We start from the raw sequence: 18745 nt of genomic DNA, 5'->3' as shown, positions 1-18745 counted from the left end.
GGAAGAGCTTGGAAACAGTTTTTTTAATGGCAGCTCCCACTCAGACATGATCCTGAATTTCCTTCTATGTGTCAACTTTAGTGGCACTGCATGTATACACCTTCATTTCTGAGAAGGTCAGTTTCTATTACTAGAGAGTACACTTAATCATTCTAAAACCAATTGTCAGTATGGAATGGCACCAATATACATAACAAATTTATGGTAATTAGAAGTGATGCTTACCTGTTAGGGTTCTGCAGCTGTTACTTTATCCTCTCTGTTTCTTGAGTTTGACTTCTAAGTCTTCCTATGTGAAAGGGTCCACTCAAGTCTTTTAAAATAACTCCATGAAAACCATCTTTCCTACTTTGCAGAAAGGACTTTGTTCTTTGGCCCATCCTTGTACTTTGCAGTATGTTGCTAGTAGCCCTAAATCAGAAAGTACATTAATACATCTTTTGAACTGCAGGGTCTCATCAGGAGAAAAAAAAAATATTTTCAACAGTCTTATAATACTTTGTTAAAAATCCAATTCTGGTTCAATGTTTTGTTCTCAAAGGACTTTTAAATGAAGAGAAGCTTTTGTAAGAGGAAGGAAGCTTATCTAATCTCTTCAAGACTGGTGAGAAGCAATCAGGAGACGTGTGACTCTGAAACAGTAAATTTCCAGGGAATTAGGCACAAAGAGATTTTCACTTCAGGTTGCAGCACATTGGCTCTAAATGCACCCCTTCACGTATCCCAAATGGCAATGTGAAAGCACTATTCTTTGGGTCAAGTGGAGAAGGGAAGAGGCCATGCTAAACCGACATTCTTTCTGGAGGTCATGAGAAATTGAATACAGAATGAACTCAATCTAATGGTTAGTATCAGATTCTCAGAATTATAAACTTCCTATGGTAAAATGTCCTCAAAGATATAGGAAAATAAGTTTGTTCATGATGATAGTTATAAGGACTCAAAGATTAAGATTCTTGACAGTCATTTACTTTTTTGCAATTGCACTTGACCAGATGAAATTTGCTTAGCCTTTGCTACAATTTTACTGAACTATTCTTTGTTTAACTTACTTGAATCTTATAGGACTTTATTAAATAATCAATATATGTCTAACATTGTTATCATTGCCGGTGTTGTTACTATCAGAATTCTGTTTTCTTCTCTGGACTAGAGCTGGCAGGAACCCCTGAAAACCCGGGTTATACATTTCATGCTCTGTCTGTCTGATCTTCTTGCACCACTGGAAAGTGAGAGGGGCCGACTAGCCTAAATGCTCTGTAGGTTAACTTGGATTCACCCAGAAAACTTGTCAGTGCAGCTTTGTTCATGAGTGCTTTTAGCAGATAAAGAAATAGTTTGCATGAAAAACCCTTGTTTTTTAATAAATACTGACTCTTATGCTTCATGAGACTTTCTGATTGATTACATCATACTATCCACATTATCATTGCAGTTACCACAAGGGAGGCCCAAGTGTAATGGAAAGGGAAGAGCATGGGGCTGACTATCTGGAGACTTGATCCAGGCATTGTCAAATAGTTTTGTCTTTAAGTTCATTTTCCTTATCTGTAGGGGACACTTTTCTCGATCTGTGCAGACATTATTCAAAGAAGTCAAATGATATATATGAAGTATTTAGAGCTCTATGGAATAAAGGAAGTTCATAAATATCATGTAGTACTATTACAGTAAAAGTATTAGCAGAATTATAAATCACTTTGAGGTCTCCAGAGTAACGTGCTTTATCTGAGGTCTTCCTGCTTAGAAATTAGTTTGTTTTTTGAGTTGCCATATAGGGAGGTACTCTTTTGCTGCTAAGCACTCTTCATACATTGGAAGAAATGACTAACAATGAATTGCCAGTAATATGTTACTCTTTTTATTAAAAAAATTATTATTTTTTAGTTATTCTTTTTAAAGGTTTATTAATTTATTTATTTGTCAGAGAGAGTGCAAGAGAGCACAAGCGTGGCAGGGGGGTCGTGTGTGGCAGGCAAAGGGAGAAGTAGGCTTCCCTGCTGAGCAAGGAGCACAATGTGATACTCAATACCAGGACCTTGGGATCATGCCTGAGCCAAAGGCAGATATTTAACCCATTGAGCCACCCAGGTGTCCCTAAAGGTTTATTTTAAAGGCATTTTTTACTGTAAATTCTCTGAGCAGTTTCTCTTAAATTAAAAAGAAAAATTACTGTTTTATCTTTCCTTATTAGAGAGTGAATTTCTTAGGGTAAGGAACCATGAGTAACTTACTAGTTTTCTCATTTATTAAAACTGGCACTGGATAGATATTCAGTGTTAGTTGAGTATCTTGTGTGAAAATTTAGTAAAACTTTAATAAACATTTTTTGAAAAAGATATTGAATTTATTAATTTGACTACATATATACCATATGGTATGGACAGGTATTATTGAAGATTATACAGCCATTTGAAAAAGAATGAATTATATCTATTGCTATTGATCTGGGAGGATGATCATAGTTTATTAAGTGAAAAGAACAAATTTTCAGGGTAATGAATATTTATGAATAAGTTTATTGTGCATGTTCTATGACCATATATGGTCATCTCACAGGGTTGAGAATAAAAAAGGATTGATGGAAGATTATTAATTTTTTCTTTAAACATTTTTATTGTTTCATTAGTTATAGTGAATATCTATAAGTTTGAAAATGAATATATAAAATTATTTTTTAAATTGCTACCTTTTGTTTCTTGGAAAATCAGCCTGAGAAAAATAATCACCATGCAGAACTTTAAATTTCATTGTATTACCTCAACCTCCATAATACAGAGTAAAGCACATACTCTAAATAGAGTGGCTCATTTACTCAATAAATATTTCCTGAGCTCTATGATGCTACTAGTTCTTGTTAATAAGTATGATGTGTGTGTGTGTGTGTGTGTGTGTGTGTGTGTGTGTGTGTGTAGCTGAGCTCTTTCATGATGCAGGTTCATACATGGAATCATATACAAAGAACTAATAGTTGAACAAGCAAAAGTTGTTAGAAGTAATTTGAGTCTTTAGTATAGTTTCTCTGTATATATAACCTACAGATTCACCAAAAACCTTTTTGGGGGGTTTGGTTGTTTTTGTTTTTGTTTTTTGTCTATTTCTGTCATCCACAATACATCTCTCATAATAGCTTCCCTGAAGTTTCTGCTGCCTCTCTCTCCTTGTCAAGAGCTCTCACTAATCCTCCTTGGCGCAGGTCAATTAACTTTTCTGCTCACCTCCCAACTTCTTGCTGGGTTTGTCTTTTTCTTCCCTTTCTGATGATAATCTCACTAGATTTTCAAGCTTCCTTCACTCACTGAGGAGGACAAGAATGGATGAATGAATGGGAGAGAGACAGAGAGGAGGGACGGAGGGAGGGAGGGGGTGAAGGAAAGAAGGAAGGAAGAAAGAAAAGAATAAGGAGAGAAAAGAAAAAATACTTCTGCAAGATAAGGTTTCAGGACTATATTCCCAACAGAAACTTCACAAGTTTGTTTTGTTTTTAAGATTTTACTCATTTATTTGTCAGAGAGAGAGAGAGCACAACCAGGCCGAGTGGCAGGCAGAGGCAGAGGCAGAGAGAGAAGCAGGCTCCCCGATGAGCCAGGAGCCTGATGTGGGACTAGATTCCCAGCACCCTGGGATCATAACCTGAGCCAAAGGCAGCGGTTTAACAAATTGAGCCACCCAGTTGTCCCTTCACAGGAGTTTTAAGTAATCAGAGGGGCAGACCCTGATGCCTTAGCTTGAAGATATGCACCAAAGGCCCCATTTAGAATGTACTTAAATAGGCCTGAGCATATGAGTTAGGCAGTATATCTGAACTGGAACAAGGCAGGAGAGGACTGTACAGTCTGAGAGACCATGTTTCCCAGAGTTAGTACATTCTTTCTTCTTTTTTTTCTTTTTTTAATTTTATTTATTTATTTGACAGAGAAAGAGAGATCACAAGTAGGCAGAGAGAGAGAGGGAAGTAGGGCCCCTGCTGAGCAGAGAGCCTGTGCAGGGGCTCAATCCCAGGACCCTGGGATCATGACCTGAGCTGAAGGCAGAGGCTTAACCCACTAGGCTCCACAGGCTCCCCAAGTCAGTACATTCTACATCCCATCACAGAAAAGTCCTGACAATGTCTGACCTTTTACAGATAGAGAACAGACGCACCATGAGCTTAATTTAAAACAAGGAAAGTTGTAATATGATAACCATGAGTAGTGATACACAGGCATACTTTACTTCATGTTGCAGCCAGTTATGACAGAGGCTTTATGAAAAAGGAGAGAGGGAGGAATGGAGAAAAAGAGGGAGAGAGGAATGAAGGGAGGGGGAAAGAGAGAGAGAGAGAGACAGAGACAGGCAGATAGCTAGACAAAGAGAGAGGGTCCCTCCTCCCAAATGAAAATGAGAGTGTGTGGAGAGTGGAAGAAGGTGATTGGCTAGGAGATTAGGAAGCATGAAAAAGTAAAATAAAATGTATTTTGACACTCCAGCTATTTCTTTACATTTTCACAAATCTTTCCCGGTCCCTCATGGGTTCTACCCTGGGTGGGCTGGCTCTACTTGGCACATCCAGCCAGCCAGCTGTCTTCTCCTTCCATTTAGAGAGTGCTGACTCAGAGTAAACCATTTACAGGTGTGAGGAGATCTCTAGAATATGCTCACAATTATATTTATTGCTCGTAACCTTAGGGAGCTGAAGAAGTCAATGAGTAGCTGGTCATGGAAAGCTTGCCTCAAGGTGTAGGTCCCCTTCTCTACCCTATGCTTCCAGTTTAGGGGATTTACACAAAGAATATGAATTCTTATCTGTTATATGACTCCTCCCTGTGCCCCAATAGTCTGGTGAGAACAGTAACTCTAGCTAGAAAGATGTCAGATAATAGAGATGTGATTAGAAAAACATAGTGTTTATGAAGAGATTTTAAAGAGCTAAGAAATGCTTATATAATGTTTAAGTGGAAAAAAAGTCAAGACATAAAACATATGTTAGTGTTCATTTCTGAGAGGTCATTATTCATTTCTTTTCCATTCTTTGCATTTTCCAAAATGCCTCTCTCTCTCTCTCTCTCTCTCTCTCACACACACACACACATACACACAAACACACACAAGAAAAGGAAAAGTGCTCTTGGGCTATCCTTCCTTATTTGTCATTTTGTTTTTGTGCTTTCGATCAATGTTAATTTTAATATTGGTACCTCCTATAATGAAGAGATTTCACCTCAAGTTTGAGTGACATAATATTGTTGCTGAGAGTTTTTAATAGACTGCTGTTGTGGTGCAATGTTCTGGTCATTCTTAATACTCAAGTAGTCCTTCAGCTCTGGTGGAATAATTGGGGGAAGAAGGTTGTGAGAGAGATGACTCCTTTTCTAGTTACTGGTAATGGATTAGTGTAGCACAAACAGGTCTCTGATCTTCACCTATGAGAAGTCCAAAGAAGTTAGCTAGGTCGATGGATATATTCCAACTATGTTTTTGATTAGAAATGTAATGTGTATTTTAGATGATAAATGACTTCATGTGACACCTATAAAGTTCGGTTACTATAAACATTTACATGGAATAAAAACTACATACAATCAAGAAAGTGGATATTTCCAAAACTCTATAATCTCCTGTTCTTCTAAATATTTACCTATTTATCTTGTTCTCACCTTCTGACTTCCTCAGACCATTTTTCATGGCTTAATTTCTAGGTTAGGTCCTGGAGCTCGTTAGAACCTAGGTGTTAATTATTATTATAATTGACACCACTCCTACTCCTCTGTTTTTACCTAAGAGGCTACTTAATTTCTCCCTGTTTGAGTGATTCTTCTGCCATTTACAATTCTGAATTTCTCTTCCCTTCATTTTGATGCTCCAGGCCCCAACTACTTTTTACAGGTGCTTTTACTTGATTACTCTTAGCTCTTCCTAACTTGGAATCTCTTTCTTTAGCTCAGAGATTCCTAATCCTGGCTGCATGTTAAAATCATCTATAAAGTAAAAACAACAACAAAAAATGCACACACAAAAAACAGCAAAAAATGAAACACAAAAGAAAAACAATGCATTTGCCCCCTCCCAGATATTCTGTTTTCATTTGTCAAAGGTGAAGTTTCGCAGCAAGTTACAACCTTAAAAGGATGAAACTCTTATTTCATTTCAAAATTTTCCAATTCAGGTTTGGTTTAACCTGCTGCTTCACTCTAGAAAATCATTTTTCTAGATAATGACCACCTTCCTAGCCAGACAATAATAAGCTTTAACATTATGCATAATACAGCTGTATGCATCTTACAGACATGCATATCACACAAACATTAAGCTAATGACCAAACTTGAACAAATATTTGATAACATAGAATTGCTATTACCACAATAATTATTTAGAAACTAAGCATAGCTGACCAAATTTTCAAAGTTCTCTTTAAAACTGACTATTGTAAATGAAATGCCTTGCATTGCTAAGGGTATCAGAATATGCCTTGAGTCTGATTTATGGGGGAGAAATGATGGCTGACTGCAATGTCAAAGGGATGTACATTTGATCTTCACAAGGTGGAAACAACTCAAGTGACCATTGGCAGGTGAATGGATAAACACAATGTGGCATATAAATACAACAGAATAGTACAACAGAATATTGTACAGAATATTCAGCCTTAAAAATGAATGACATTCTGACGCATGCTACCACATGGATAAACCTTGAAGACATTATGCTGAGTGAAATAAGCCAGACACAAAAAGGCCCATACTGGATGATTCCATTTATATGAAGTACCTGGAATAGTCAAATTCATACACAAAGAAAGTAGTCACCAGGGACTGGAAGGAGAGAAGAGTGGGGAGTTACTATTTAATGGGAACAGAGTCTCATTTTGAGAGATTAAAACATTCTGGGGATGGATGGTGGTGATGTTTGCACAATGTGGATGTTCTTAGTGCCACTGAACTGTATACCTAAAAATGGTTAAAATGGTAAATTTTATGTTATATATGTTACCACTAAATAAAATAAAAGGAATAAAAACAAACAAACAAACAAACAAAGGAATGTATATTTTAAAACTTTCATGATATTTCAGTAAAAATGGATTGTAGTTACCGGATTCAGAGACACAATAGAAATGAGTAGTCCGGGGCACCTGGGTGGCTCAGTCAGTTAAGCGTCTGCCTTGAGCTCAGGACAGGATTGAGCCCCACTTTGGTCTCCCTGCTCAGCTGGGGGTCTGCTTCTCTTTTTGACTCTCCCCCTTCTCATGCTCTCTCTCTCCCTCTTTCTCTCAACCAAATAAATAAAACATTTTTAAAAATGAGTAGTCTATTCACAGATTCATTAGGGTTTATGAAATATAATACTTTATTAGTTTAAGTAATAGTGTTTACTTTGCTATTGAGGGCTGTCATATGTATGATAGTCAAGTGCTGATAGTATCCTTGATTCATAAGCAGTAATGACTAATAAACTACAGAGACTAAATTCTAAATAAGTAGGATTATTATTAAATGCTTATAGCTATACTGGAATTCCCATTTTTGTTAACTGATGGGAGAGGGAGAGCTGCAGGTTTCTTTTTCACTAGCAATACTATCTCTTACCAAATTATTTTCTTGGTAGGACAAGCCATGGCTTTGTATAAGTCTGTATTTTTTAAATATTCCTTATTTTCCAGTAATCCAGTATGTAAGCCAGTTGCTTCCTTTTGTTTTCTCCTGAAAATGTTGAACATTTTTGTTAATTTTTATAAATTTCTTGCTTTACAATTCTATGAATTTTATTACATGTATAAATTTACATGTTTAAATGTTATAGCTGCCACCACTGTCAGGATATAGAGCTGTTGCATTACTCCAAAGAACTTCTTTATTCTTGTAATCTCTCCCCCAACCATCAACTCCTGCAACCAGTGATCCATTTTTTATCCACTATAGTTTTGTGTTTCTGAGAACTGTCATTCACATGAATGGAGTCATATAGCATGTAACCTTTTGAGACTGGATTCTTTCACTCAGCATATTGCATTTAAGATTCATCCATATTGTTGCATGTATTAATGATTTGTTTCTTTTTTTTTTTAAGATTTTATTTTTTATTATTTATTTGACAGAGAGAAATCACAAGCAGACGGAGAGGCAGGCAGAGAGAGAGAGAGAGGGAAGCAGGCTCCCTGCTGAGCAGAGAGCCCGATACGGGACTCGATCCCAGGACCCTGAGATCATGACCCGAGCCGAAGGCAGCGGCTTAACCCACTGAGCCACCCAGGTGCCCCGATTTGTTTCTTTTTATTGATGAGTAGCATTCCCTTGTATGGTTGTACCAGACTGCTTATCCATTCACCCACTGAAAAACATTTAGTTGTTTGTTTGTTTGTTTTTCATTGGAGGGCAATTATTATAGAATTGCTATAAACATTTGTGTACAGGATTTTATGCAAACATGGATTTTCACTCTCTAAGGTAAATACCCAGGAGTCAGTTTGTTAGTTCAGATGATGTATGTATATTTTGTAGGAAACTGCCAGACTGTTTTACTAAGTGGCTATATCGTTTTATATTCCCATCAGAAATGGATAAAAGTTCCAGTTGCTCCACAACCTTGACAACACTTGGTATTATCAATATTTTTATTATCTTAGTCATTTTATTATCTTAGTCATTGTAATAGATGTGGAGTGGAAATACTTTTTTATTTTGACTACATATTTTAAAGCTATAGATGATAATGTGATTCCGGAGCCATAATCCTTCCTGACTCCTATTTTTAGAGATATTCTATTCCTGTGTACTTTTTTCTCACAGGAAAGTGAGGTCTATTATTTTTAGATTTCTGATACTGTTACTTTTCCCCTACTCTTCTCAGAATTGCTATTTTTCCCTATGATAGTGCATTCATTTAATTTTTCAGAAATTTTTTTCTTGAAGATCTAAAAAAATTGTCTCTTTACATCTAAATTCTAACATAGCTTAAAATAGTGTATGTACCCACATAAATGCTAACTATAAGGTATCAGAAAATTACTATACTCATTCAGTACATTTTTTTAAATGTTTGCTATATCTTGGCCGTTAGGTGAATAATATGTGATACAATAGGAAAGGGCAATCTGGGGGGAAAAAAGGCAAATTACAGTTCTGTTTGTACTTCTAATGTTGAGGCAAATTATATTTGAGAATGTGGTTCCTGAAATAAAATTCTTCGAGATCAGCATATCAGGTGTTGAATGGGTCTTCGTCTCTACTTTAAAATAACATTTTGGAAAAATGAAAACATATTTATGTTAAAGAGCACACATTATCTTTTAGAGAGAAGACCCTGTTCTGGGAATTAGAAGACCTGCATCATATCTCCAGTTCTGCCACTTTGTGGTTTAGTTGCTAGGGCAAGGTATTTCCCCTCTCCAAGTTATCTCCTTGTCCATAAAATTCTCTCTAGGTTAAAAATTAAAAACTAGCATTGTGTCTTTCCAGGACTTACATCTAGCTACCAGTGATGACAAGAAAGGCAACATTTTTATTGTTCTTAACAAATATTTACTTTATAACATCATGTAGCATAATTAACTAATTTGCTTCTTATTTCTTGCTGGAGGACATTGCCTGTACCCTGATATAGAGACCTATTCTCATCTTATTCAACCTGTCAGAAGCATTTCAAAATGATCTAATACTTTTGTGAGCAGGTTGTGTGTGTGTGTGTGTGTGTGTGTGTGTGTGTGTGTGTAATAATATCTACCCTTGGCTTCTATGTCTTCACACTCTCTGATTTCCCTCCTACCTTACTGATTTGTCAATCTCTTGTGTTAGATCTCCTCTTCTCTATTATACGCCCAGATGAACTCATCCAGTTTAGTAGCTTTAAATACTCTTTATATGGTGATGATATCAGATATTTATCTTAAATCTGACCTTAACCTATCACCTGGGCTCCAGATATAAAAGCAACTTACTGTCTTTTACTTACTGTCTTCAATTAGATGGCCCACCAGGTATCTTAAATTTAGTAAGAGATCTTGATTTAGTAAAAGATCTTAATTTTTCTCCCCACCTCTGGTGAGCATCACCACCCTGCTAGAAGAAGCCTGCTCCAGTTATGCTATATCTCTTTTTTTCCCCTTATTTCTTTATTTTTCCTTATTTTTATTTGGCAATACAGTTTCTTCAAAAACGTAGTTGGTCTGGTCCTTTGTTTCAGGTAACTTCTGTATGTGAGTAATCACAACAGAAACTCAAGAAAGCATAGTTTTTAAGCCTTGAAAGCTCTGTTTATTTTTAAACAGACCCTGTGCTCTCCTCATCCCCACCTTCTTCAATTTAATAGTGACCATCTGGGGTCCATTGGAAACAACAGGCAGGATGAGAAAGCATGTTCTGAATCTTCTCTTGCTCTAAGCAACGTCCCATTGTCTATCTGACAGATAATACTTGAAGGGATATTCTTTTTCCTGCTAAGGCTTCCGTTTTGTTTTAGATTTCAATACAGAAGAAGTTGGATCTGTGTTAAGCCTTTTTCATGTTAGCCCTTTGCAAAGGTTGGTCTTTATTTTCTAGTCCCAGGCTCACCAGATATTATTTAATATGTCTCCTCCAGCCAGAGGGGTCTCTTTCCTCTTTTTCCTTCCTAGAAGTGATCAATTCTGAGTGAATAAAATGGACCAATCTTTTACTCAGAAATCTTCAGACTCCTCATTGCTTGTAGAGGAGCAATCCAAGTCCCAAAGTGTGACAATTAAGGTCCTTCAGAATTCAACTAGTAGAATTTCTGTATGTAATAAACTTCACATACTGAAATGTATTAATGCACTTAAAGGGCATGTCATACTGCCTAGAATGTTAGGTACTAAATCACGGTCATTATTTTATTAACAAAATTGCTTGGTGTTTTAAATGTTTAAAGAATGCACTGTCAAAAAAAAAGTTTCTCAAAGGAATATGTCTTAAGGCCCAGTAACCCACTTGTAATAATCTTTCCTTAAGAAATACTTGCACATACATAACAGTTTTCATTGCAGCTTTATTCATAATAGCAAACTTTCAAAGCATACTTGATTTCTGTCAAAAGATAAATACAGAAAACATTGTTATATTAAACTATATCAAACTATTATAAACCATAAAATAGATCCATATATACTGCTCTAAAGAGATTTGCATAATGTATTTTAAGTTTAAATAGGAAGTTGCAGGTTAATATAGGTAATTTTCTTATCAGCCTTGATGCAGAGTGAAATACAACTGTCTGAAAGATACAGGAAGAACTTACTCCAAACTGGTTATCTTAAGTGGTGACTGAGAAGGATTGAAAGTACAGAGCGCGAGATTCTTCTGCTTCTTGTTAAAATTTATTTTTAAGTGGTGGAATTGTTCATAATTTTTTAAAACTTTATCTTTTGTATGTTTATGGGAGGAGGGATTGTTTTCACTAATTTCAAATAAAAGTTTTTTATATTAAAAAAGCCCCTCTCAAAATTAAAAATGTTGCCTTGGAAGAGCCATTAGGAAGTATATACAAAATAGCATTAATTGATTTGTTGATTCATTAGGAAAATAAACTGTAGTATTTAGGGAAAATACAAAATACAATTTAAAGTAAGTGAAGCTTTTGAACACTTAGCAGCTTTGGCAGGACCAACCTTATTTAGGACCATCAAAAAATTTGCATAATAGCACCATTTTTTAGGTTTTTAACTCAGTCAGGAACCAGACACCAGAAACTTACTTCAACTATAAGTTTGTAGTAAGTCTTCCAGAATTGTTAATTTTCTGTTATTTTGATTATTACAGAAGTGCTCAGTTACACCTTCAATGATTAACAAATTATGTGACATTTGACCTCAAGTATTGTAAATAGACTTTTTAATTTTTTTAAAATATTTTATTTATTTATTTGAGATAGAGAGAGAGAGAGCAGGAACAGGGAGGCAGAGGAAGAGGGAAAATCAGGGTCCCCGCTAAACAGGGTGCCTGACCTGGGGCTCCATTCCAGGACCCTGGGATCATGACCTTAGCAAAAGGCAGAGGCTTAATAGACTGAGCCACCCAAGTGCCTTCTTTTTAATTTTTTTAAATATGCAGTTGAGACTAAATGAACGTGTGAAAATAAGTTCTTGATATTTTTGCTTTAAGTAAGGGCAAGAAATTTACTTCTTTTGGTTTGTGTTGAAAAGATTCTGTGTATGCTGGAGGCCATCTGTTTATACTACCTTCTATGAAAACTGACAAGGAGCCTAGAAGCTTCTTGGGAAGTTCATGTGACTAGCCTAAGGAATTTCAATAATAATAGTAATAGCAATACCAAAACAACAACATAATAATAAAACAATATAACAACCACAGTTCACAAATCCAACACCAATTCATTTGAAGTATGAATTTAGATTATTAGCTTAAGATACCAAATATTAGTATAGAAACACAGAATTAAAACATATGGAGATTCCCTGCAGTAGGGAAACTATCTGTATGTTGTATTTACTCTTTTCTTATTTCTCTGTAAGGCTAAGCTGAATTTCTCTCTGCCTCTAACATACCACTCAAAAGCCTTTTCAACAGAAAACTTATTTTTCTGTAATGACAGGGGCTGTGAAAATGCAGTGAAATCTAAATTATCCTGATAAAATTAAGACAATAATAATCTGTAAGGCAGATACAAGTATTGATGCTACAGTTGCATTCATCTATCCAATTAATTACCAGAACATATAAAGTATAGATAGGATTTATAGATTTCACTTTTTATCAGAAATGTATTGAAGGCATTGAAAGTCAAAATTATGATGCCTTTACGTAAGACAGTATTGTAAAATCTTGAACTTGGAAGAGTTGGGGAGAAATACAGTACAGTGACTTTGTTTTCTAGACCAGGAGTTGGTAAGCTGGGGCCCATGAGCCAAATCCAGTTTGTTGCTTGTTTGTGTATGGCCTATGAGGTAGGAATGGTTTTTACAAATGAACATTTGCAAGTGATCTTCTAGGGACACTGTTTTTGAACCCTGATTACGCAAAATGATATCCTTTGAAAAACAATTCTATTATCACTAGTAGACCTGAATGGCAAAAAATATGTATGTACTTTATTATTATATTTTAAATTTTGTTAAAATAACAATGTGATTTTTAAATGAAATAATTTTATTTTAAAAATATAATGTGATTTGCTTTCTTACTTGTTATATAAGTACCAATATAATAGAACATTCCTAATTTTGCCTCTTGACCCACAGAGTCTAAAATATTTATGCTCTGGCTCTTTATAGAAAACATGCATCCACCCCTATTGTAGATGAAGGACCTAAAGCCCTGAGAAGTTCAATAATGTTCCCAAAGTATTAATTAGACCCCTTTCAACTCTTTGGGTCTGAATATTCTAATATTGTAAGGACTCTGGAATGTCTGCTTTGTTTCCTAATTCCACTTCATAACTAGCCTGTTGATCATCAGCAAATTGCTTAACTTCTCTTTGCCTCAGTTTCCTTATCTGTAATATAGTGTTGTTGTGATCATGAAATGAGATGATATATGTGAAATGATTGCAGTAGTGCCTTACATGGTTATTGCTCAATAATTGTTATTGTGACAATCAGTGTCAATGTATTTAATTAGTAGGTGATCCTTAAAGGAAGGGACTAATACACATCTGATCCTATCTTTCATTTTCTTAGAAGAGAGTAAGCGTATTCCATCTTCCATCTGGGGAAGAATTGGCATTTATTCACATTCTCATTCTTGCAGCATGATTTGTTCGTCCTTTACAATAGCTCCACAAGTTAATCCAAAAAATTATGAACTTCTAAAATACAAACATGAATACATAATGTATAGGATTGATCAGAAAATTTAAATACAGAGCAGTTAAATGACAGCCACAAAGCACATCGACCCTGAGCCCAACAAATGTGAGTGAGACTTTTTTGTTCCCTCATCCCATGAGATCCTATGGACATTTTCACCATATTTAAGACCACTTGAACTGGTCACATTTCTTTCAATGATGGGGCAGAGGGCCGGCTGTTGTTGTTCTTCCCTTTTTAAAAAATAATCATATTTAATTATATTCTATGCAATGGTGAAGTGTTGTGCTTCTATTCATTCTTTTCTATTCTATTCACATAAAACATTATTTGCCCAGCTTATTGACACTTTTCATCTAGTGCTTAGACTACAAAGCCATGATGCTGAACTAGATGAAATCCAGTGAGATAAATGCCCTACATATTCAATCATTTAGTATTTTACCCTGTTAGTCCCCCAACCATGGCAGGTCTAGTTAAGTATACTTTTTCATGGAAAAAAAAAAAAAAAAAAGGCAGTTTTCTTCCTCTCTAAGGTTGAAATGAAAAAGGACCACATGTTGTCTACTTTAATAAATCTTGAGTTTTGATTCCTAATACAGACCCATTGTATGGATGATAATTTGAGGGGAAATTTTTGTTAAAAGGTATAGGTTATAACTTGGATTTGAAGAAGAATCACAAACAAAGAGACCAACTCACATCTTTGATGAGGTTTATGTAGTAAGAATTAGTATTGCCTATAATTGCTTCCTCTGACTCCTGTGTTGTGTTTGTTCAACTTAACAGTCCAAACAAGATGTTACTTTTCTTAGGCCTATAGATAAAATCTCACAAAAGAGAGCGTATTTTTTTCTGTTTCATACATTCTCACCATCATCTTCTTGAGGTTTGCTGTCATTTGTAATGAAAGATGTACCTTAAGGGAAAAATAAACACCAAGGTAGGGAAAAATGCTGCCATGCTTAGTCTTGAAGAGATGTATTTTTGCTTGATGTATCCATAATTAGATAGGTGTTCAAAGTATGAGATTTTGAATAGCAAATAGTGTTTAAGACCCACATATGGCAGTCTACTCTGTAGATAAGCAACACCAAATCAGATGAAATCCAAGGTAAATAAAAACCACTAGCACTTTATATTTGCCCAAATAAAGTTCTGCCATATTTCTGGAATGAGTTAAAATCTAAATAGTTTACAGTATGTTTTCCTGTAATATCCAGTTCTTTGCCTAATATCGACTGTATCAAATCATAATTATTAATTTATTGTCTGAATGTACTGCTTGGGCAGAGAGCCTATTCTGTCTTAACCACCATGATATCCAGTGTACTCAGCATAGTTCAAAATTTGATATGCAGTAGGTCCTCATATTAGGTTGAAAGAATGAATGGATGTATTCATTAATGGATGAATTTTCTAAGGGGCATTATTACTATTTCATTTACTGGGCTGATTGCCATTACAGAGACATATATATCAACTAATAGCCAGCTTTCCATATACATTGATACTTTGAGTTTGGAATGCTTTTAATGTTTGTATCATTCATTCGCAGATACTTTCACATGTATCTGTGCCTCATTCAGTTTCCAGAGTAAGGGGGTAATGTTCTATTTTCACAAGTTTAGATTAATTACTATGATAAGATTGAGCTCAAATATAGCCCCCATACTAAAATTATCTTGATTTTTCTAGCTATAAATAGTTACTTATTCTTTGATCTACCACAACACATTATCTAGGACTCTTCTACTGAATTTATTTTCAGACATTTGCCATGGCTTGACAGTCAAATTGTATTTGTACTGCAAGTTGCTCCTATGTATGCAAGTTCCTATGCCTTGTAAGGTGCTACATAGAGATTCTCAAATATTTGTGAAATTTTTAAAGAAGAAAGTTATCATTAAAAAATCTTACAAAACTTATAGAAGTTTAAACTTCATATGTATTCTATGCTTACTGAGAGCATTTGTCTCTAGCACAGAGGTCAGGAATCCATAATGGCCAGTCACTTCTACCTCAACCCTTCCTCCATTGAGTAGGAGTACCTGTGAGAGCCTTAGCTCTCCTGTTATAGTATTAACTAGTTAATTAACTAGTTAAGTTATTCATTCAGTGGATATTTTACTAAGCAACTATTGAACAAAATTAAATGGAACAATTTTTGTCCTCAAGTAGATCACTATATAATCGAAGATAAAAATGTAAACAGATAATTACATAGTAGAGGTTAATTGCTTTGAGACATGCATAAGATACTATGAGTCATATAAGTGGGGCATTGGCTTATCAGAGAGTTAGCACCTTCACTTTTTTCTGAGAGTGTTCTCTCATGTTCCCACAACATCAGAAGATATATGCAGCCTGCTAAGCTGCCCCTGCCCCCTCATTTTCTCCTTTGCCTTTTAAGAATCACTCCTCAGTTACTTTAAGCCAGAACCAAATGCAGCCTTTTAGCTTATTCCTTTCAAAAGGATGATAATCCCTGTCTCAAACACATCTAAGCAAACTAAACTGAGGCTTTCCTCATACTATTTCATTATTCATACTGAGATAGAATATTGGCATAAATTAAGGAAGGCAACACACTGAAACACAGAATACTTAACAAGTCTCATTAATGAGAATACCCTTACCCCCTGAAAATGTTGAACAGCCTTGTATACATTGTAGTAAGAGATATTTATTGAGGAATTAGTATGTGCCAGTTACTGTTCATGTGTATGTAAAGATCTAGAATTCCAATCTCACTACAGCTCTTTTAAATAGTTGCTATTGTTATCCAGATTTTACCGGTGAGAAAACTGAGGCACAGAGGAATAAACTTGCTCCTTGCTCAAGGCCAAGTAGGTGAGAAAGCCAAAATTCAGTCCCAGGAAGTCTGATTCCAGAGTTTGCACTTTAAACAAGTTTATATACTCCTCAGTAGCAAGTTTCCAAATTAAAATTCATCTTTGTACAACACTAAAATGTATTCACATTTCTCTGTTTTTATGGGATAATCTTTTTTTTTTTTTTTTAAATAGATTTTGAACATGGTCATTGTGTTTCCTTTCAATTTGCATGCACTGGGGAAGTAAATTGTGGTATATAATAAAAAGGAGTCAAGGGTTATCGTGTTACAGATATAGAACATGCTTATTTTTGAGGAGTCATGTAATTTTGAGAGGTATACCTGTCTAAACTATTTATATGTTAATAATCTAAGCAATTTTTTTTTTTTAATGGATGCTACCCTCTTTGTAATATATAAGCCAGTCTCCGACAAAGACCTGGATGCATATTAGAGAATGAATCTCTGCTTGTTGCCCTACTCCATGAAAAAGCCCTTCTCCTTTCTTTTTCCTCTCCTTCATTAACCTTCTCCTATTAAGCTTTATCTGCTTTTCTCTTCAAGTAACAGCCATTTTTTTCTCACTACAAATCTTCAAATAGGCTTTATTAAAACACATATTGTTTCTTCATCTGTAAAATGAGGCATTGGATTAGGTAATCTTGAAGTTCCCTATGGGAAGACTGTTCTATCTATATACTTGATGGAGATCCAATTTTATTTAAAAAAATACAGTAATCTATAACCAAGATGCATCATGACAGTCATTAATGTAGGACATTTTTATCCAGAATTTAAAGTCTGATTTTCTTCATTATGGATTTTTTGAATTCACTGAACAGCTTCAAAGAAAAACATATTACCTTTACTTTTTTCAATGTATGTAATTTGCCTATGTACAAAGGAGCTGTATAAATCTACCCAATTTGAAGATCTAAGTGCATAATCAAGGGGTGTTTATTGGAAAATTTATACTAAGTAACTGATAACCTGGGATTTTGATTAATTCAGGTCCTGGGAACATGATGACTAAAATACTAGAGACGAGTCCTTGTCCTTTTAAAAACTACTCAAGTGCATCTTATATCTTCCTAACTGTCCTTGACTCTTTTTTAAAGCCCCATTCATCTCAACCATTTCCCCACCATAGCAAACTATCACACTAAACTCATCCTCCTGTATTTGTTATGGCACAGTATATTTGTTATGGAGCGGTACAGGTTATTAGTTTTCAAGATTACAAAAAATGCTAAGAGAGTTAAGGTACTTTTGTATTGGGATTTTTAAAAATCCTTACATATTTGATCTCTTCAGCACTCAGTGTTTTATTACAAAGTTCGCAAAGCTAAATGGGCCAATCCCATCTGATCCTGGCCACTGGTACACCTGTGCCTTGAGTTATATGTCAAGTAGTAACTCCTTAAGAACATACTAGGAGCTATAGAGCTAAGGGGAGCTAGTTAAAATTTTTAAAAATATATAAATATATATATGTTAATATATATTTTATAATATATATATGTATATGGCTGCTCTTTGGGATCTTATAGAAACAGGTGGGGTGCTGATAAATGAGAATGTTAATAATTGCCTTCTGGTTTTTTGGAGGGTTAATAAGTGAGTAAATAGTAATTGTGGTTATATGGTCCTGTGAAAACCTCACCATGCTCACAACAAAGATATGCATTCTGTTCTTCCAAAGATAAGGTGAACATAGTGTTAAAGCAAATAAAACAGTGAAGCGTGGGAATATGAAGGTGGAATTTATATTGATTGCACTTCATTCCAGATCGCAAAACTCTGAAGTCCTGAGACCTTGAACTGCCTCCAGTCAGGACACAGCTAGTACTGGTAGCAAATGAAAAAGAGCAATGCACTGAGATTCTCATTTAATGATGCTTCCCCAAATGTATGTGCATGGAGATAACTACTGTTTTTTTTAGCCTCCTGATAGTTTGGATGCCTTGGGATGTATTTCTTCAGTGCAATAATAGTATTAATAATCAGATTATCATTTGCTTATTTTTGTTAAAAATTAGAGTTCTTTCTGTTTTTAAACCCACTGTCCAATGAATGCACTGTGGTGACTATATGAAAGTAGCGAGAAATAAGTGCCAATCTTTTACATATTCAGTCTTTGGAGTATTATCCTCAA

At 35.2% G+C, this 18745-nt stretch overlaps 1 long non-coding RNA gene across 12 annotated transcripts in view; it reads left to right on the top strand.

Annotated features, from left to right (window-relative positions):
* The window catches only part of LOC309870423, a 497103-nt gene that overhangs the window by 332374 nt on the left and 145984 nt on the right, over positions 1 to 18745 (top strand). For 2 of the 12 annotated variants that reach the window (XR_014314577.1, XR_014314579.1), the window contains one exon: positions 8076 to 8230. The exons of the other annotated variants lie outside the window; for them this stretch is intronic. This is a non-coding gene — a long non-coding RNA (uncharacterized lncRNA). The remainder of the gene's footprint in view (positions 1 to 8075; positions 8231 to 18745) is intronic. 12 annotated transcript variants of the gene reach the window in all.

This window comes from Mustela nivalis (genome assembly GCF_964662115.1).
Source record: "Mustela nivalis genome assembly, chromosome: 1".
Taxonomy (NCBI): domain Eukaryota; kingdom Metazoa; phylum Chordata; class Mammalia; order Carnivora; family Mustelidae; genus Mustela; species Mustela nivalis.
The sequence above is the reverse complement of the archived record's forward strand: the minus strand, read 5'-3'. Positions and strand labels throughout refer to the sequence as shown.